This window comes from Plectrocnemia conspersa, unplaced genomic scaffold (genome assembly GCF_051122295.1).
Source record: "Plectrocnemia conspersa isolate PC_06_02 unplaced genomic scaffold, ASM5112229v1 ptg000004l, whole genome shotgun sequence".
Taxonomy (NCBI): Eukaryota; Metazoa; Arthropoda; class Insecta; order Trichoptera; family Polycentropodidae; genus Plectrocnemia; species Plectrocnemia conspersa.
This window is the reverse complement of record NW_028277168.1, coordinates 19,697,922-19,720,544: the sequence shown is the minus strand read 5'-3', so window position 1 is coordinate 19,720,544 and position 22,623 is coordinate 19,697,922.

Below are 22,623 nucleotides of genomic sequence, written 5' to 3'. Positions count from 1 at the left end.
GGTTTAGCTTAATTGCATCCTTATACCGACCGCACATACATCGTTATACACATACACCTTAGTGCACGGTATAACTGGTGCGATACATATTTTCATGCAAAATGTATATCGGATAGTTTACATAGACTAATTAGCTCGCAGTGAGCATTCGTAGCGCTTGATAGTTATTATTTTTCTTCAAATTACATTAATTCATATTACAGCTTGTTATACATCATCTTGACAGGCTTTACCAATATGATGGCTTTTATAGATAATACATTGTATTAACATGTATATGTACCAGGCGCGTGCGGTGAGATAGTTTCCCTTTCGCTTGCTCGCGTGTTAAGTGACGAGAGTGAGTGAGAGATAAATGCGTGCGGTTCGCATGCCCTTATCTCTCATGTGATTAAAATATTTCATATGACATATAGTATAGAGATTTTTAGACATTTATGAAAACAAAATTATATTTCATAATATGTGTAAATAGAATATTATAAACCACATTTTACATATTTTTATTCTCAATTATAGTTGCTGAATTATTTTGTAATATCTTATTTACAATATGTTATTTGCACTCTCATTCGTGATATACTAATTATCTTTAATAATTTTATTTTTATACACAATTCAGAAAAACCAATTTTTTTACAAAAAATTCAGCAGTAGCAATTTTTCTTTCAATCTGAAAGCATATATTTATTGGCTCTACACTGTCTCATTTTAATCGTCTTAAAAAATACTTAGTAATACTTTATTTTAAGAAAATTGCTGAACTACAGTACTAAAAGTTTTCGATAAATTCATTGCTTTAATTGCTTTTAATTTTTAATTTAATTTTACATTTAAGTCACCATGTTTCGAAATTGCCCTCCAATTATTAAAACTATTACTGACTAGCACTACCACATGATCAGGGCAAAAATTAAGGCTGCAGTACAACTATGATTATGAAGAAAGATAGTCTCTTTGAATCATTTAGGACGGAATAGTGTAGTACGTACCGTCTCAAACTAGTAATTCTGAGGTTGCAGGTTCGAGCCCCGGCAGCGGCACTTGAATTTTTATTTATAAAATATACTATTATAAAAAAACCGGCATATATCACACATACTAATTTATAAATATATTAATAGACTGGTGGTTATACTTACTTGTAGATATTCATTTTACTCAGTTGGTACAGTTTTACCCCGTTGTAACGCATTGGGCTTACGCCTGTCAGGTTACAACGAAAGATTTAATAAAAAAAAATAATAAAAATTAGTTATTCATCTCAAAGTATATAGCTTATTACATACCGTTGATGTTTTTTAAGTCAAAATAAAATTTCAGCATCATTTGGTGGTATTTTTTTCTTCAGAACCAACTTTTATCATCACAGAAAAGTTGTTAAATTGACGCGTATCATGAAATTTGCTTTTTAATATAAAAAACCCAGTATTTTATATTTATTATGTAATAATATTGGGTGACAATAAAGTAGTTTTTTGACACTATTCTATTGTATATAAACTATACGAAAGTACCTCAATTTTCATTATTTTTGTTATATATTTTTAGTTACTAATGATAATTTATGATATCATGTAATGATTAAAAAAATGTTTTTAGTAAACTGTTTGTGTTAAAAGATGTCTTTTTGATTTTTGCCTATATTTTGGAATATAAATGGAACAAAACTATTTACTTTGTTTGCATTAGTAAATGCAATTAAATATAAAAATCACTCGTTATATACATATAAAATACATACAAGGTTTTGTCGAAAATTATGTTAATTAAAAATAAAATTATGGGGTCTAGTCGTCCCCCTGTTCGGACAGCAAATGTAAATTTTGCCTTAAAATCTATATTACAATTGAAATAAAATAAATAATTGTGTAGAATTATGGTAATAGTAAAAAATATGCATCCCCCAAAAAAGCTACGTAACATTTATTTTTAAAAAGAATCGATTATGAGTGAAATTATATAAACAAGCTTATTTTTTCATATTTTAAATATTAATATACGTGTATTAGAGTATAATTAAAAATATTTTTTAATATGATAATTATTAATGTTATTTAACATCTGTTTTTAATAAGAATTTAATATTATTATTTAAATTAAATATGTATATATATATATATATATAACTTTTGGTCAATTAATACTATGTTTATATACTCATATATGATTTTTAAAGGAATACGATACATACATTTTCATTAAAGATATTATAGTTTTCTTTGCAGAAATTATGAAAGATATGGTTATTATACTATGTTATGATTGTTATTTTTCAGAAGGTTCACGGAGTGAGACAGGGCGTGGGAAGACAGGGAGCTGGAAAGAGAATGGATGGGATAGGGTTGTAGGGAGGCGTGCCAACATGAACGTACCGACAGTTAGATTATTACGGCATTCATTAGAGTTCGCTAATTACTCCTTGCTTTAATGAATAAGCTTTAATGAACCACTTTCTGTTAATTAAAGGCAGTGCCCAGGACTATGGCGGCACCAACGTCCGTGGGCCCCTCAGGACTCTCACTCTTTTTTACATTATTTATGATTTTTTAATTAAAGCACTGTTATCGTAAGCGATAATTGTAATGGGGTTAAAAAGTATTGAAATTAAATTAAAAAATAATTTTAATTAATTTAAAATTAATTATTAACGTTTGTTTTTGTTAGACACGACTTGAAAAATAATGAAGGAGAGATTTAAATAATATTTTTTATTAAATATTAAAAAATATTATTTTTTTACAGTGGTATTTAAAATTTACACACTTAGGTTGTATGATTTTCATTTTGCTCCTCATACTCTTTACCAAAATTACTTCAACAGACCTAAAATTGTGTATTATTCGCATTGATTTCAAAGAGAACAATAATCAACACTTGCCTCTGAGATGGCCCACAGCTGCACAATATTAACTACTGAAATATGAGCAATTTTGTAAATTTAGGCTATCACAAAATATTTTTATTCAAAGTTTATTTATTTTGTTTTAAACTATTAGTTGTGTGATCTGGACTGTCACAATTTATAAGTAATATAAAATAATCGCAAAACAAAAAGGATAAACATTTGGCAGCGGTAAAATAAAAAAAAAAAATACTACCTGCATTATTAACATACACCAAAGAAATAATTCACGACTGTTAAGTGTTTTTAACTTTTTATAAAGAAAACGTTTTAATTTATTCTGGTAAATATTTGTTAGTCAGAATCCTTTAAATGAAATTATTTTACATGATACTGATGGTAATTAACAATTGGATTTCCATGAATTATTCATTTTTTTATTCGTTTCACAATTCTCTCTGACAGCTAGTTAAATATTAGTATCACATATTATATGTAGTTGTAAATCAATAGGGATTTATCAATTTTGTATTGAAGCTATCTATTACATATAGTAAAATGAAACAATATTATTTTATTATCAGTTTATATAGGCACTTGCTCCACAACATGTATTTTGTTTAAAATTACATTTTCATATAAAATATTGAAGTCAACCGCGCAGCGAAAAATATGTTTAAAATTTTTTTTTCAAAAAATTAGTTTATTGGTAACTTGAATAGTTAAAACAATATTTTTTAGTAGTAAAAATGATTAAGTTTGTCTGTCGGAGGCTTACATGTACTATACATGGATTTTCGGTCATGTTGATGAGTTAAATGCGTGAAAGAAACGAGAGCGGAGCAAATGAAAAGTGGGGTTAATTATAACGGGGTAGCTCACGAGCGTTTACATGATTAGGTATTTAATTAAAAAGTTTCTTTTATGAAGAGCATAAAAAGGGGCAGCGGGAATAATAGGGGTGAGCTAAATATGAGTCGCGGCTTGGTTCCGAGGGGCCGGCAGCGGGCGGGGGGAGGTTGCAAAAGGGGGGGGGGGAACGGAGGGTGCCCATTGTTTATCAAACGGACGGGACGACTTGTTAGCTCGCGCTGGACCGTTGCTAATGATGTGCTTTTAAGATTTCAACTCTTGCTTGCGGTTCACCGACGGGTTCTTATTAGCGTCAATATTCAAAGGTATAAATAACAATACGCGTTTAAACATTTTAATTATATAGTAACTAAAAACCTGACATATTTGAGGCTTAGAATCAATATCTGGTATGTTTATTTTAATGTTTTTTTTACAAATACAGGGAATATTTTCACAGTGCCGTTTCTGTTAATAAAAGTGACGTTTATGTTTTATGATTAGTCGCAGCAATGAAAAAATATTTCTTTTGGTGCATAATGGTTGCGCAAATAATACGCCATCGGGCGACAAAGAGCACCGTTAACATTCAACCTATTGCATGATTTGATCTTCAAAAATGTTTATCAAGCAAATTTTAATCTTTAGAGGCGTGGACATATTTCGTTGGTCGAATAAATGAGTGCAACAATTGGTCGAATGATCTCTGTATTGTTATGATTTGTCGGAGAGCTTCCTTATATACGATACATAAGGCCAGTCTCTAAGAGACGATCGGCAGAAAGCGAGACACACAGAGAGACTACGAGGCATTAAAGGACCATCTCGAGGACATCATTTCTCAGCCAGCTTCTTCACCAATGCCCGGAAAAAAGCAATAGTTTTTCACAATAGCTTGTTGGATTATATGTTATACTAAATAAATCGTTACCAGTTTCTAGCGTCTATTTTTGACTGCGAAGTCACACTCCTAATAACCTTGGAATAGTATTGTGAATTAAAAAATACATGCTGATTTATAAGCATTGCAAAGTTATTTAATAATAAATTAATATTTATTATAAAATTAAATCTGAAAAAATAATAGCTAGGTAGTATGAAGATGGAGAGCCATACTTTCGTATGTACATAATAATTAATAAATAGTAATGTTTGCATTGGCTAATCATTTTAATCGTCATTACGCTCTGGCACATTAAATACTAATTTTACCGCCTTTGTAAATTTCTTCCAATTTACTTATATTTAGTATACCTAATTCCTAAAATATGACATGTTCTCTTGTGTCAAACGCTCATATGGCTGTCTGCGCATTTGACGCACGCTATTTTGTTACAGCGCTACTTTGGTAAGCGCTCTTATGACGCAGCGTTTATAATGCAGCGCTCTTTTCACGCACGCCCATTTGTCCGCGCTCATATGTGACGTTGCCTTGTCTGCGCATTTGATCTACGCTATTTTGAGGGGCCGCCATTAACGGAAGTATTTTATTTAATAAAATTCATTTTTTTAATTTTTTTTATAGTAGAAAGATCATTTTCGACAATGAAAATAATTAAAACATTCAATAGAAATAGTCAAAGTGAGAATACATTGTCAGCTCTTGCATTAATATCAATCTAAAGAAACTTTTCGACAAATTAAAAAAAGACAATATTCTATATGATGCGGTTATTAATTTTGGAAAAATAAATACATAATAAGTTCATAAAATAAAGAAAATAAATTTAAAAATATAGTTTTGTTCTCCCCCCCCCCCTCATAACCGTATGCTCTGTTTCAAAATCACGCACCATTCCCATATTATCAATATGTAATAAAAATATATTTTTTTAAACTATTTTCAACGGAAGAACGTCATTTGAAAATGTCGTAAATTTGGCACATATAAATTAGATTTAAATAATATTTTTCTAATAAATAAACTTGAAATCATCAACATTATACTTTTAGAAGGTCAACAACAACAACAACAAATGTGACCTTCGTGTCACTCTTGCATTAAAATAAATCGAATGAGAGATAGATATTCTAAAAATAAACAAATAACTTGCATTAAAATAATTGGAATTAGAGATAAATATTTTAAAAATACACAAATTGTCAACCTTTGATAAATAATATTTTTTATGTAATCTGAGATGCACGACATTTTAATCCTTATGGTCTATTATTCACGAAGCATAACCTTGACCTAGTTTGAACTTGTTTATGCATCACGAAATATTTAAAAAAAAATCAGTAGCTAAACGTCAACGGGCGCGTCGACTGTTTCGTTACATTTTTGTCGAATAAGTGTTTTTATAATAATATCCCTTACGATGTTTTTAATTATAAAGTGATAGTGTAATTTAGTGTATGTGTTAGAATTAAGCAGTGTATTTTTGCACCGGCGCGGCGCGGTGATGGCGATGGCGTCCTTACCGAAGCCGCGCCGATGCGCCCCGCCCCCACTACCCTACCCGTCACGCCGAAGGACAAGGTAATGTCTTTGAAATTTTCTGCGTCTTTCGAATATTGTTAACCCTTTGTGCTCGTAAGTCGACAATGTGTCGACATCCGAGTGTATTCCAAGTGTTGCACTCTTAAAACTTGAAATGCGTTTATTGGCTTTGTGTTGGAGCTAATTTTGCAATTTCAATTTATTAATGGTAAAAAAACTTATAGTAAACACATTTTAGTAATATTCAATTTTTTACTTAAGCAAATAAGTCAATAATCTTAAATTTACGAGTGTAAGTTTATTGTAAAATTTTTCACCGGAATATGGCCGGATCGAGCGGTCTTAAGACCGGATAACGCTTACTTGACAGTTTTACGTTGGCTCTTATACTGATTTTTTCCTTCAATGGGTATCTATATTTTTATGATATGGGATGAAACGGGATCATATGCTCTAATTGCGTATAATTGTTACTTAATATTGTGTGTCTGTTATGAAATAAAACGATTAGAAAATTTAGTAAGTAAAATTTCGCTATTTCGTATCGACATTTTTAGCGTTAGCATTTTAACTCAAATAATAATGTTAGTCTAGACCAGGTCTCGGCAACCTTTTTTGGCTGTCAAAATAATTAAAAAGTGACTATTAAGAAGTCAGTGAATATTTTTGGTCCTAACAAGCATATATGCGGTCTAGTCGTAGCACGTAGGTATTTATAAAATCGAAATTGTATTTGATAACTCAATCTACACATTTGATGTATTTTCAAGCTAGTAAATTACTAAATTATGTAAAACAGAATTAGTAATCTGTGTTTTAATTATTTATAAATACATACGTATATTGATTTACTTAGAGAAATTATCCGATATAATAATGGATGTTTAAGGAAGTGACGATGAGCTTGATATTAACCGTGATATTATTACTGTGACAATAATAGTAGTAGGAACGATATCTAACCACTTAAAAGCCAATATTTGATCTAATTATAATCTTAAATAATATGACAATTGGTAAATATTGTTAACCTAATATAATACCTCTGTACCAAGAGATCCATTTACTGTCCAGATACCCAGAGACGCGAAACTATAGAATAATGTATCGATTTATAAAAACACTAATCAATTTACTAAGAGATATTAGCATAATAGTTTATTATTATTTATAAGCTAATAAAAATATTGTTTCTAAAACAAGTTTATATATGGTCCCCTTTTAAAATTTTTAATATAATTTTTATTTTGATTTATTTTATACACTTTCTGTCAAGGGCATTTAGTACATCACAGGAAATCAAATTTGTCATATGTATTTAATGCGATTCAACGACCTGAACGAACGTTCAACATCAGCTTTAGACACATTCATGCTAAGACTAGCAATTTTAAATCTTGTACAAGTTTCAAGTTTTAGAATAATCTTTTAATGTAATCATTTTTTATGATCAATTTAATTATTTTTTAAAAACCGTTTAAATAAATTCCTGAAAATTTTGGTATGTTCAAATATGGTTTTAATTTCAAATATCATTAGAGAATAACAGTATTTTCATATTTTCAAGGTATCGGGTTTTGTAATAAAAAATTACATTTCTTGACTTTCACTGGAATTAATGTATAATTGTCAATTGGAGTTTGGTGAAGAAATTTGATCTTTTTATTGAGCAATGTTTCAAAATGTTGTAGTGCTTGTTCAGCTGTTATGTAAGTGTAATTATTTGATTGCAAAACATTTTATTATTCGATTTTAGTGATTATTTTTAATATTTTTTTAAAAACCCCAAGATTTTATGTCTATTTTTATTATCCGTCGAGGCGTATCAAAGTCAAGTGTATCTAGTCCGGTTTTGTGCTGTGTTATATACACCGTCATACGCGTAAATTGCACTCGCGAATATTTTATTTTCGTCAGCTTAGTAGTTCGATCTGGAATAAATTTGGATATAATGATTTAAGCAATTTAAGTCAAGCTCGTAAAAGGCACGAATGCTCTCAACCTCACATATGCGCTACTATACAATTAAAAAGATTTGGTAAAGAAAGTCGTATCGAAGATTTTTTCAGTGCTCAATTTAAGGCAAATGTTGAAACGTGATTTGCTTTTTATCTAAACAAGAACTTTCTTTTCGAGGACATTCTGAAAATAATAATAATATATTATATGATGCGGTTATTGCTGTATTTTGTAAGGAGCGTCGAATAAAATTAATTTTCAAAAAATAAATACATAATATGTTTATAAAATAAAGAAAATAAATTTAAAAATATAGTTTTTGTTCCCACCCCCCATAACCGCATGCCCTGTTTCAAAGTCACCGTACGCCACCGATTTATATCGTATGTATGGGTATGGGAAGCCATACTTTTGTATGTACGTAATAATTAATAAATAATAATATTTTCATTATCTAATCATTTTAATCGTCATTACGCTCTGGCACACAAAATACTAATTTTACTGCCTACATCTCGTGATTTTTTATTCTTTGTAAATTTCTCACAATTAACTTATATTTTGTATACCTAATTCCTAAAATATTTATTACTTGATTTTCTCCAAGTATTTTTGCGCTCTTATGACGTGCTCTCTTTTGTCATGCGCTCATATGACTGTTTGCCCATTTGACGTACGCTATTTTGTTACAGCGCTAGTTTGGGAAACGCTCTTATAACGCAGCGTTTATAATGCAGCGCTCATATGACGGCGCTCATTTGACGCACGCTCTTTTGCCCAGCCGCCATTATTTATATCTTATACGCGAACAGGAAACAACCGCTAAACAATTGTAATAATATTTTTTATTAATATCCGCTACTCTACTAAAAATATGTTTAAAGGCAACGTATTTATTATTTGTATTAATGCAGACAATTATAAAATCGAGAAGTTGTATCGTATTTTCAAGCTATTATTATAAGACTAATTAGAGCGCCGCAATTATACATCTGACTGAAATGAAAATGTTGTGCTATTGTCTTCTTCTAACAAAACTTTAGTCTGAAAATGCTTCATCACTGACGATTTTAGTACTCCTTTGATAAGTTGCTATATAATTATCTGTTGAATATTTTTAATTAGATGTAAGGGGAGATTCTTAGCCATTGACCTGAGCACCATATTTATAACAATAAATATGTGTATATGGAACTAATTTTCCGCTTTACAAACAATCATATTAAAACCAGTATTATTGTTTTATTGTATACGCTTCAATATGAATCAATAGCGATAGAAATACATGTATGAGTCAGCTTAGTTATGTATGTGTATGATATGTTTAGCTTAGAAAGAGGTGTATGGTGGGGTCGTTAAGAACCCTTAACCTTTAGGTGTTTCCTACTCTATATATTGAATATTCAAATAGTATGTGATTGAAAGAGAGAGGGTGTAAGTTATTGTTTATGGTTAGAAAGATTTGCATGTAATAATATTAAATATAATATTAATAGTACATACATTTTTCCATATTTTGAGCTCTAGTATTTTCAATATTTTAAAATCTCTAAATTTGTATTAAAACTTGTATTTGTAGAATTCATATATGACAATGCATGGTGTTATTTATTTTATAAGATAATTATTCTGAACATCTCGTATATATAGGGTCCGATTGCAAGCACAAAACTGTTACCCTCCTTCTCCATTCACTATATTTAAGTATAGAGACCATTGTCCAATAAAATATTCACATCATAATTGGATCTGCGATGTAACCTTAAAGGTAGCCGATGGGCAGGGGCTGGGGTATGGAGGTACCCCAAAGCTGGTTTGGGTCGACGTGTGCTAGGGAACGCGTTCATATATGTCGCGGGACCGATTGCCTTTAATTGGCATCATATTATATTAAACGAACATTAAATTTATAATTTAATTTATATAAATCTAAATAAAAATAAAAATAAACAGCGGCATGTTATAAAAAGGGTCATGTTATTTAGCCACAAGTGACTGATGACATGGGATTAATCACAAAATTACAAAACGTCATTTGTGTGTATTCTTGTGAAGGTTCGTTTGAGACTAGTAATAGACGTAGAGTGCTTCATCAAAGATTCACGAGTAGCGTGGGTACAGTGTGTTCCAAATTTGGGGGTATTGATCGACAAGAGACTAATTCTGCATCTGTTATTTCTTTTTAGGCGTCTGAGGCGAAGGGTCACTTTTGTTGTCTGTTAATAGAACAGTAGGTTTGAATTAGCAAATAAAAGTTAATCTTTATTTAGTTTTTTGTATAATTTTAAAGGCATGGAAAATGCTAGCTCAAAGAAGCTAGATGTAAAATGATCAGATAAAACAAACATGTCAAAAAGAGATCTAGACGGTATTAAGTTATTTAATGAAATACTTACTGTCTTACCGGAAATTTTCCCCGACTCCTCGTCATCGAACAATCCTTTATAAATTTTACAAAATATCGTAAAGGTAGATTTATCGATGTCTCTGAAAAACCTAAGTAGTCTAGCACTAATATCCATTAAGCATAATTTATCAGAAAGTATAAATTAATAAATATAAAATAAATATAATACCTGAGAATTTATTTCATACTCAAATTATCCAAAACTGTCTTTAAGCAATTTGATTAATCGAACAGGTAGTGCACATTTTATTGGACACTGTGTCAACGCCACCTTTCGTAGCATTAGAGTTAGAGTTTCCAAATATATGTTTTTTTGATTATTGGATCAAGAGTGACCGATAAAATATATAAATGTATTATAATAGTAACAAATAATAAAAATTATGTCAGTTTTTATAATGAATTGCCGTACTATGTATAAATAAAGACTTAATTTTAGTTACTTATAATAGAGCATTATATGGTTTCGAGCTTTTAATTAGAACGAAGTATTGTTTTACCTTTTCATGCTGTCAGAAATTCTTTTAGAGTAGTTGTTATATACACATTATAAATGTATATAAATATATAAAATAATTATCAATTTTTTTGTTAAAATTTTTTTCACGATTTATAAAAGTATATAGCTATAAACTCTGTAATTTAAGGTTGCTCTTGAATTTTGATCTAAAATTTCAGAACATTTTTTCTATTTTTCTATTTAATTTAGTCTAAGAGATAAAGTTGCGTTTTATGTTCAATATATACTTATAACATTTACAATATGTAAATAAATTAATAATGTTATTATTTTTTTTATTTCATTCTACTATTGTAGTGGTGTCATTTATACTTATTTTTTAATTACAGTTTTCACTAGAGTAAAAACAGTGAGTATATTAAGTGAAATGTATGATTATACGTCAAAAAAGATCATCTTACTTATCTTATTTTTTCTTTCTCTAAACAACGATAATATGTTATTGTTTGATCATTTTTATGTATCGTTGAGATTATTCCACAAATAATAGTAATCGTCATTAATATTCTCATATTTTTTAACTATTAAGAAATTCACATATTAAAATGTATTTTTTTCAGTTTTATTATCTCCCTTATCTTCATTCTCAAAACATTAATTACGATATACATTACAATCACTGGTGAACTGATTTATCTTCTTCAACTTGTGTACTGATTTTTCCCCATAAATCGATCACTGTTAAATATAACGAGTGGCTATTACAAAACTAATTTATTTTAATTATCTTTTATATTTTTCATTACAGCCAAACCATCATTAGTTGAAGCATCAACATCATTTATAATAGCGATGTTAAATTTCACCCCATTGTATTGTAAGACAAATATTTGTAAAATATACAAATAATTTGATATTCAAATACGAGTCCTTAATTGTAATGTATTTTAGTTTACGGTTAATAAGTTGAAGGATTATTATCTTATTATTTTTGCGAGGAACTTTGTTTTTATTAAAATCCAAATTTTGTCATAAGAATCAAGTTATTGCACAGCTGGTATTCTCAGAAAAATATAATTTATTTACTATGAGCTCCTAAGTAACATATTATATGTCACTATGCACAATTTAGATAGATTTTTTATTCATGAAAATATAAAAAAAATAGCAACTTAATCCTACTTAATCTGTGATCATAGATTATATCTATAATTATATAATATTCACTAAATACGATCCCACAGATACGATAGAAATTGATTCGAATCCAATATAAACCCTATAGGGTTTTAGATGTTAGTCATCAACTTATACGACTAATCTATCGTCAAATTTATGACCTTGCGCCCGCTTAAAAGCTTAGCAATAGTCATACAAATCTGGGATACAATAAGAAGTGCAATGTTGAGAGCAAAACAATACAAAAGTTCCAGTCAAAAACACTGAGGTAAATCACATTTAATCACGCTTCATTGAGATCTATGGACATGAACGGTAAAATATGAGATATAAAACTCAGTTAACTATATTACACATTTATTTCGATTGATTCAGATAACTTAAATGTTGCCCTCTAGAGACATATGCAGGTTATTGTATGTCCAGGTACTTTACAACTATAAATAATAACTCAATATTAACGTTTACTTATTATAAAATATAAATTAAAAATATTAACTTAAAAATGATCGTTATATAATTTTTTAAGATATGTAACAAGCTAAATTTATTCATAAATATAATACGTAAATGGAAACAATACCACTCATTTACCAAAATAGCAAAGAAAGACCAAAATAGTCTATTATGTCAGAACAATCTGAATTATTTTTCATTTATTCAATATGAAGAAAACGTATTGTATTTGTATCTGGCTTTTTTATTTCGGGTATGCTTAAAAATATACTTTTTCATATTGGCCGGTCCCACAATACGGAAAAGGGTAGTCGTTATTATGTCCTTTTATAATGTTTGCATATAATATTATGCACGTGTATGAGTTTCGAAGGACATGCCAAATTGGTTCCTTTGGGGGTCGAGCGGGGGTGACTTTACATTCGGAATACCAAAGGAAACGGAGGCCTTCGGCTATGATGCCCATGTCGTTGCGGATACATAATGACCGTTAAGAGAATAATATCGTACGTATTTTTATTTCAAGACAGAGCATAATAGAGAAATGAGAGGAAATTGTTTTTTTCATGTGTTATTATTAAACTATGGGCTTATAAAGCAAAACAGCGCATTTCCTTGCGCTGTTTTTCAGATTTTATCTATAAAATAAATTTATAAGGTCAAGTTATTAAAATTGATCAGTATATAAATAATTTAAAACTATGGTTTTCGATTTTATTAGATATGAATCTAGTATATTTTTATTAAATTTGTGAAAGGCGTGGAATTGACTTTCTTCGTCAAATGTTGAAAATATGTTTTCTTAGATATGTAACAAAAGGTTCTTTGAATGTTTTGTATACATAAATATTTTTTTTGTTTGCCGTATGAATTTAATTCTTACAGTCTAATTGTTTGCGTTTCCGGAAGATCGCGCCAGTATATATCATGCGTTGTCAAGCTGTAAATTTTACGGGCCGGTGGGCTCGGACCTCTTCCACGTAAAACTCCTCGCTAAACAATAAAGCGGGAAAAATTGGCGTAAAATCTAGCCGAGTGTGTGTCGTATGTAAATATTGTCCACTCTGCCATGGATTGTGCCGTCATGCTCTGCTGGACAACCAGGAGGACTCTAATAGGCAACGCTAGATGAACAAGATGGCAACGGGGTCGCTCGAGGAGAAAAATCTGGACAAAGGGTGATGTTTCGCCTTTGGAGAAAAACCAGTGTCCGTTACTCTATGTGAATATATTTTATCACTGAATTATTTAAATAAGGTTTGCAATGGATATATTTCATTAAACATATCTATTTTAAAATAAATTAAAATTGGTTATTTTTAAACACTATGGCGTCCAAAAGTTTTCTGTTCTACACTATACAATCACTAATAGTAAATGATTTTGATTAATGATAACTAGACAAGTTTGAAAAGCAGTCTGTTAAAGTTTTCCACATTGAGGAGTTTGTTGCCTCGATATTGACGTGCTGTTGGTTTTTCTGCGAAACAAGAAGCCTCGCTTCATGTTTAGCAGCAAACATTTTAAATACGTTATTTTGACAAATTTATTGTATATACAATAGCTAATACTGTTTGGAACAAATTTGATATACATAAAGACCATATCCGTATCGAAGTTTGTTTTGTGCAGTTTTGCATATAATTGAAATAACTAGAAATAAATGAACAGTAAGAAAATTATTGAACTGATTTAAATAAAGTCCTTGCGTCTTGAAACAAGAAATAGAAAAACATATCACAAACTACCTTCAAACGTAACAAAAAATCCTTTTTTAACATTTTGTTTTGTTCAACGAATGAATTCTGCGAATTTCGGTCATAGTAGGTACGCCGATAAACATACTATTCACGTTTTTCGAAGGCGTCAGAGCATTTTTTTTGTAAAGAATAAGTGTCTCATTGTCTCGCATTTTGAAACAAAATAAAGGCGTATAAAGGATCATGGATTTTGGAGCGGTACTAGTCACTCGGGTATATTGAGATAAAAAACGTCTACCTTTGTTACTTAAGTATACAAATTATTTTATTTTAAATATAATTAGAGATAGTAGAAAGCAATATTTTACGAAAATATTTGAATTTTCATAAGGTTGAAAATCAGGCGAATAATTTTAATAAACTAATTGATTGAGAACCCTAGTTGTAACATATTGGGTTCACGACTGGCATGTTACAAGGGAAGATTTAACATGTTTGAATCTTGTTTTTAGTGTTTAGTTTTAGGTCTTAATTCTACAGGATTATGTTATATTATTAACAAGCGTTTAAAACTCTTTTTAACCCTATAATATAGTTTCGTATCATCAAACGTATCGCAGGTTATTAGGTAATATTCTGTTTATGTTTATAATTTTCTTTATATTTTTAATTTTACTTATTACTGTATTAAGATATCTTCTAATTCTCACTTTTTGTAGCCAGTACAAATTCACAATAATTTGAAGATTTTATTCTACTCTTATAAATATTTTATTAATTCTTTTAAGTTAAAACTCTCAAACATCTTCTTAAATTCAATGAATCATAAGTAGAAATTAATATAAATAATATCAAAACTTGTAAATTAAAAAGGGGTTTTCTTGTTTTTAAACCTTTGCTGAAACAGAATCACGTGTTAATGTATTAACATATTTTTAATAATTTTATTCGGGACCTGTAGCCTTTGTTGTTGCTTGCTATTGTGATTCCATTATAATTAATGGAGCTGTAGAGGCAATTTATATTCAGTAAACTTAGGATCGATCGTTGCTAAAGAGCTTATTAATAGTATATTGCTGCAATATTTGATCTGTCATTTAATTTATTCATAAAAAAATGGTCACTAAAAGTATAAGAAATTTAACAATTATCTGGACCAACCTGTATCGAAATTTGATCATCGGCTCAAACGCCGCAAAACCATCCCTGGCAAGACAGGTTAATGAGCATGGAAGGCATCAATTAATGTCCGAATGTAAACAATTTCGGCGGATGGGGGCACCGCCGGGGGCCGAGCCCCAACCCGGGCGCAGTCGGTGAAGTATTACCGAAGCAATATAACGTGCCCGGGCATCAAGTTTTTAACGAGTTTGCAATGTTTTCAATGGCCCAAGTAACAGGCTCCATAATGCGCGAGGAGCACAAACCACGTACGGGCTACACGCTCGTTCCCATGCTTTATGAGTGTATGGTAGGGAAAGGGGCACCTATGGGGGTTCGGGTGGCTACCTGAAAGCAATTTCGTTTTCCATTTGGCTGCCCCCACGCAAAACGTGCAACTCCTTGCCAATAACCCCGCCAAGATTCCTCAAAAACAAAGTCACAATCATGACACGTTGCAAGACAACGGTAATTAAAAATAAATTATTCTCATGCTTCAGTCTGTCACATGTTCGTTTTTAACTGTCTCCTGCAAGAAAATATCTTATCGAACATATCCACAGCTTATTAATAAAATGTGTCACATGTTATCAAACAATAGACAACTTACTTTCAAGACGTAATTATATGGAATTTCATATGGGTTTGATGCTGGAGTTTTGTTTCGTATAGTGTTTAGGATTTCTCAGGAGTTGAGGTAACTCCTAATTGCTTGAATTTAATGGCTGGGTAGGACCAACATCTGACGATTAAGTCAAAACGCTGTTTGATTGCCTCCGTCAGGACTTCAATTGCGTTCTAGGCTCATACTAGACTGTCTGTGTTGCTTGTGTGAGCTTCACTGGTTGCGAGTTCAAAGCATGAACTGAAAGGTAGTCTTACGTTAAAAAAAATGAAAGTGACTTACATATCATTGTGAGTATAAGAGAAGATCAAAACATCCCGTTATATATCATAATAAAATATCTCTATTTTTTACATTACGAGCAAACAGTCACATACCCTTAGTGTCCCGTAATTTATATCTATTTCGGGACTCATAGAATTCCGCGCTATTGACAAACAATGGAATTCTGTTTTGCGTTGAAAGAAATAGATACATAAATTTATGATCCATTAAACTATCATCAATATATATGTATATATTATATATGTTAAAACATCACTGATATTTTCTAGTCCCGGACTTTAAGACGTGAATCCTGGAAGTCAGGATTATAAAATTAGAAAAATTTCCTGTACTTCTCCACAAGTTAAAATCAACGTAATGTAATCCACGAAGGACCCACTATTTGTAATTTACGATCCACGCATATATCTAAAGTATCATTACTCATTAGTGCTTTAAACTATTTTTTAAGAAATCAACAATCTTTTCATGGGGTATCCAAATCTCGTTTTTTAAAGCTTTCTTTTCCCCTCCTCGGTTCGTATATCGCTGTATGTAGCATCGTTTCAGTCACGACTTTGAGTAGTTTTCACTGGCAAATCTCGACTGTACCGAAAGTATAATGCAATTTTATATTAGTTTAGTTTTTACGAGGGGGTTCGGAGGGTGCGTACATCCACCGTCTATTAGTGGAAGAAATTTGCAGAGGATGAGGTGGCGGTGGAGATGCAGCATCCCAGTCTTTATGGCTTTCTTTACTTTGTATTGCCGCTCTTTTTGCATTTATATTATTCGATAAAACGGAAATAAATAACGGTAAATTTCAATAGAAGTGTAGATACATATAATATATGTTTGTATTTGTTTACTTTCAAGTGCAAAAGTTAACTGTGTAAACAAGAAAGGTGGGGTAATTTAGCAAAATAAATAATAACTCAGTTATTATTATTTAATTTTATTAAAATTATACAGATATATTTATTTAGAGCCATATTTGTTAATATAATATTTAATAAATCCAGTAAAATTACACGTAATTTACTGAAATCTAACTATAAGTAGTCTAATTATTATTTCTGTGATTTATTCATCCAAATTACTTGCATTATTGAATAGAAAACATAGAGGGAGTCGTTCAAGACTCGTCAGTGTTGAAACACCACTTTTATAGGAGATAAAAGTGTAACTCTGAATCAAATCCCTGTAACTCCGAGATCAAATTGACATTGTAAAGGATTAGAAACAGGCTTTCACAGTCGGATCTGTACCAACGATATGGCTGTGGATGTTATGGAAGAAAAACTATTTTGTCTCTATTTTGTTTCGAAATGCGAGACAATGAGACGATCTTTCTAGACAAAAAAATGCTTTTAAACGCTTACGAAAAACATTTGTGAATAGATTGTTTGTGGTGGTGTTTACTATGGCCGAATTCGCAGAATTCGTTCTTTGAAAGTAACAAAATGTTATGAAGGCCTACCCTTTATTATCATTTAATGCTTATCTCAAAAACAGGCGCGCGACGCAAATTTTTATGAAGTTAAAAATTATTTGTATTTGATAGATGTTCTAATGCTGTAATATATTGCTGTAATATATTGTTGAATGTTAATATATGTTTGAGAATTTTGCGAAAAAATCCAAGGATTTAAGGGTTCATAAGTTTTCCTTGAAGATATTAAATAAAGGTGTAGTAACTTTTGTCGTCTTCATGCTTTGTTTTCTGGAAATATAATATAGCTAATTTTTTTAGAAATCTAATAAATAAAAAGCGTTTAAACAACCTTCCGTACATTCAAGTACTTCTAAAAATACGTTTTATGCTGATCCATTATTGTGTTATCTATGAGTACTAAAAAAAATCAATAGGACGACTGTGTGCATTTTTTTGTAAAAAATTATAATGTCAGAAAATAAATGTTATTTCTAATCTTATATATAATATTATATATATATTATTATAAAAAAAATAATTTATTAAATATAATTATAGAATAACAAATAAATATTAGTAATTTTATAATACATGTTGTACTAATTCAATATTATTTTAGATAGTATAAATATTATTTATATATTTTTAACGATGCAATTTGAAATAGAATCAATGTTTTTTTTTTACTTCAGATACTTATTGATATTATTAAATATGATATACGTATTATTCACACGTATATAGACTATTATAATATAATCGTTTTGAAAGAGCGCGCTTATGCTGTTTCTGGTGCATGTCTTATTGGCACTATTATTCGAACATCAAACACATTTCTCTCCCGGCAACTGGATCTGTTTAAATGGATCATTATACGGAATCCTCTGATCATTTGCAAGATCTGAAACTAAAGATTCGAGACGACAGAAAAAACACGTCTCCGCACATACACACACATAAGTATCTAACATGTTCGAGGAACGCTTAAAATTCTCCTTTTTTCTGCAAAAGACCGATCGATTTTTCGAACGTGTGCCTAACGATGTCTGAGGAATTCGTTCAATGCATCATTGAGATTTTATTTATTTAACTAGTATCGGAACGTTGAAAAATCAATAAAGAATATAATAATGATCGTAAAAAAATATTTAATATAGCTATTTTTTGTTATTATTAGTTACATTATATTTATTACGATTCGAAACAAATAAATATCAAAACATTTGAATTTAACGTGATTACGACAATAACCGTTTGCTTAATCGATACTTAAGTGTTCCACTAACAAACGGTGGAAATCTCTCCTCGCACTACAAAGAACATATTGGAGACAATAGCCGAAGATCTTTTAAAGTGCCAATTAGGCGTCAGTAACAGATCCGAGCTTTGGCCCTCTCTTCCCACCCTCGTGAACTTATTTCACCCCGCCACCCTGATTTCGCCCTTAGAAAGCTGCCACCGGGCGCCCATCTTCCGGAAGGACGTGTCAATCGACGTTTAAGGGAAAACAACCTTAACCAAATCGCTTTATACACTTTCAACCTTGCGTGAAATATTTAATTTAACAAAATTGTGTTAAGTGTATAATTTATTTAAATTGCTTGAATTATACGATAAGAAATGGCGCGCGCCACAGTTTGACGTTCGATGTTAGTCGGACAGAACAGATTACCGAAAAACCCCATTACAAGTTTCGCGCTTTGCGAACGAGTTTTTATGCATAAAAGCACATTTCACTCGTATCTTTAACTATTTCATACATGGTGTAATTTAAAAACATATTTTTGGTGTTGGAACGCATGCATGTAATTTAAAAAGCATACATGTTATAATTATAATATCGTGTCCGGATAAAATATATTGTCCGCAATGTGACAATGAGAATAGTGACTATTTTATTAAAAAGTACATATTTTAAATCTAATTAATAATAAACAAATTAAATATTATAATTAAAGTAATGATAAACCTTAATATTTTTGAACTGCTTGAAAATATACTGTACTTTATAATGAAAAACAGATAAAGACATAAAAACATAGCCATATTAAATAAAAAAAAATATTTTATAAAATCATGCAATTATAGCGCATTTTATATTATAAGTTTTCGAGCAAAAGCTGTCTTTGCTGAAACTCTTTTCTCAGCTTTCATGTCCAAGTTCATCGAATGATTTTTAAGATATTTTAATTAAACTCGATGTTATTTGAACTTTCATGTTTATGGATAAATTTATTTATAATTAATAAAATAATTGTAATTTCTACAAGTTAGTTGCGACTTCGTTAACTCTTTAAACGCCATTGACTAACTAGTGAGTCATATGTAATTTCTCTTCACGTGTCAGTATCTCTTTCTGAAAATAATTATAATACACTTGGTTTACTGATAAATAAAGCAAGTACAAACATCTTTATTGATGATAAAAAAAAGCAATTTGTTTAAAAAAATATAGTTCGTTTAAAAAAATTAAGCCGCTGGCGTTTAAGTGGTTAAAGATCGATATTATTGTTTCCTAACGGACCGCATGGTATGCAATTCTATATGATAATATCACTTATAACAAAAGAGACTCCTTTGTTATAAAAGTCTAAAAATAACTACGCAGTACTCGTTGCCCAAACTACGACTACCGAGTAGTAATAATCTGTAATTTTCTTTATTATTTCTGCACCAATAATATTAGCCTGTTTATGAAGATAATTAGATTATTATTATTAAATTGCTAAGGTCCATATTTTTCAACGTATAAACATATTAAAAAACAATACTAGTGTTCACACAAATAATACAATTATGTACGCGCCTTACAAAGTAAAAAAGAGACCAGCTAAAATTACAGTTTTATGAACAATTATAAATTTTATTGTTGTATTTATAATTTTTATTGTTAAATAATTGATGCAATCAAGGATGCTTGTTAAATATCTAATAAGATAAAATCAAAGATTTCAGTTCTGACTCAAGTACTTGAAAGAGTCAAGGAAGAGTGTGTTTATTGACATTTTTCTTTCTTCCGATCGTATGACATATAAAGTCAAAACGAACTCTTAACCAGTGGAGCTTACACTGAATCGACACAGATGAGACATTTCATGTCTTGAGATAAGCAGTAGCTTTCACTTCGATCGTCAAATATAGTACAGTGAAGCAGTCTCTTGGAATTTTCAAGAGTTCAACTACACAGTATCTATGTAATAATATCTAACTTTAATATAATTGATTAGGCATTATAATTTTACCTTGTGTCAAACACAAGTACAACGTCCTGATTTTTACAAATTATATCTGCAGATCGGAAATACTAATCATGATTATAATTTGTATTAGATTCAAAATATTATAATAAAATTAGATTTTTCTAAATTATATTTTTTTAATACTTTAAATTAACATATTTAACTAAATGATTAAAATTTATTATCGATGTGTAATTTAATAATATTTATTTAAATAAAAAAACAAAAACATCTAATAGAAAAGCGTTTCATTTATTCAACAAGTGAAAAAATACTCGTAATTTAAATAAAATATTCAGTTGTGCGTTTTTGAAACACTTTCATCTGTTCATGCGCTAAAGGGTTGAATTTTAATAACATCACCCTTATTGCTTTACAAATGCAAAGCGATATTTTTTTAATTCTTTTCAGACGATTCTAAAATAAGTTTGGACTCTGTACATAAAAAATACCTATTAAATAGCAACGAATGAGGAATATTATATTTATTTTCGACTTTGACTTGTAACACTAATATTTAATTTATATATATTATTCGTATAAATTGCTCGAGTTACAGCAAATTAAATCGCGTAAATTCGGTAGCGAATCTTTGTATTTTTTCCGCTCACGGGACATAATATTTAATTTGATTAAAATTGAACAAAAACAATGGAGACATATTCTTTTGCCACATTTCCCATCCCAAGGGCGCCGGCGGCCCCGTGCCCCGGAACAAATTCCCCTTTAAGCAATTTGGTAAATGAGTTTGCTAACACCGTGAAAGTTAATTATAAGGAGTATGACTTGAATAAGGAAATTAAAATTCTTCTCCAGAAAGCTTGAGTTTTTATTATTTTTTCGACTTCTATTACGATTCAAAAAGAAGTTTTTTCCAGCTCCGCACAGACGCCACCCCTGCGTCGCGCAGTGTGCGATTTTGTCAAATTAGCATCGGGCATCTTTTAGATATTTTTATTTTATTATTTAAGAGACACTTTTAATGTATATACGTTGTAAAAGCAACACTAAAGACATTGAATGTTTTTAATTAAAAATAAAGCTATAAACTAAATGGATTTCGTACCCGATTATTTTAAGCATTTGCCTTAAGTTGTATAGTATTATTTTACACTTGAACTTATACAATATTTTAAGTTTAATTATTTTGACCAACAAGCACATGTAAGTGTTTCTCGACATACATTTTATGATAAGAAAAGCATCTTATCATTTTACAGAAAATAAAATTTTGTGCAACATATTTATGTGCTTAATGAATTTAAAACAATTTATCGGCTTACAATTATTCAGTTAGTTTGTGCTATGGTAATGCCTCTTTCTCCATGGAGGAGCTTAAAAATTAAAGTAGATAATTTATAAGTCCCTCGTATATTATCTAAGCAGTCGAGTAAAATGCGCTACTATTAAAATCATCTCTTAAATCAAGAAATATTTTATTTTTACTATTATAATTTTTTAAAAATAATGTTTTGATTGTGTAGGGTTTTAAACTACCTGCAGAATTAATTAAGAGACCATTCTAACTATCTTTATAGTATCCGAAAAAACTACTCTTTACTTGGAAAGGATGTGTACTAGAAAATATACAATGCGTG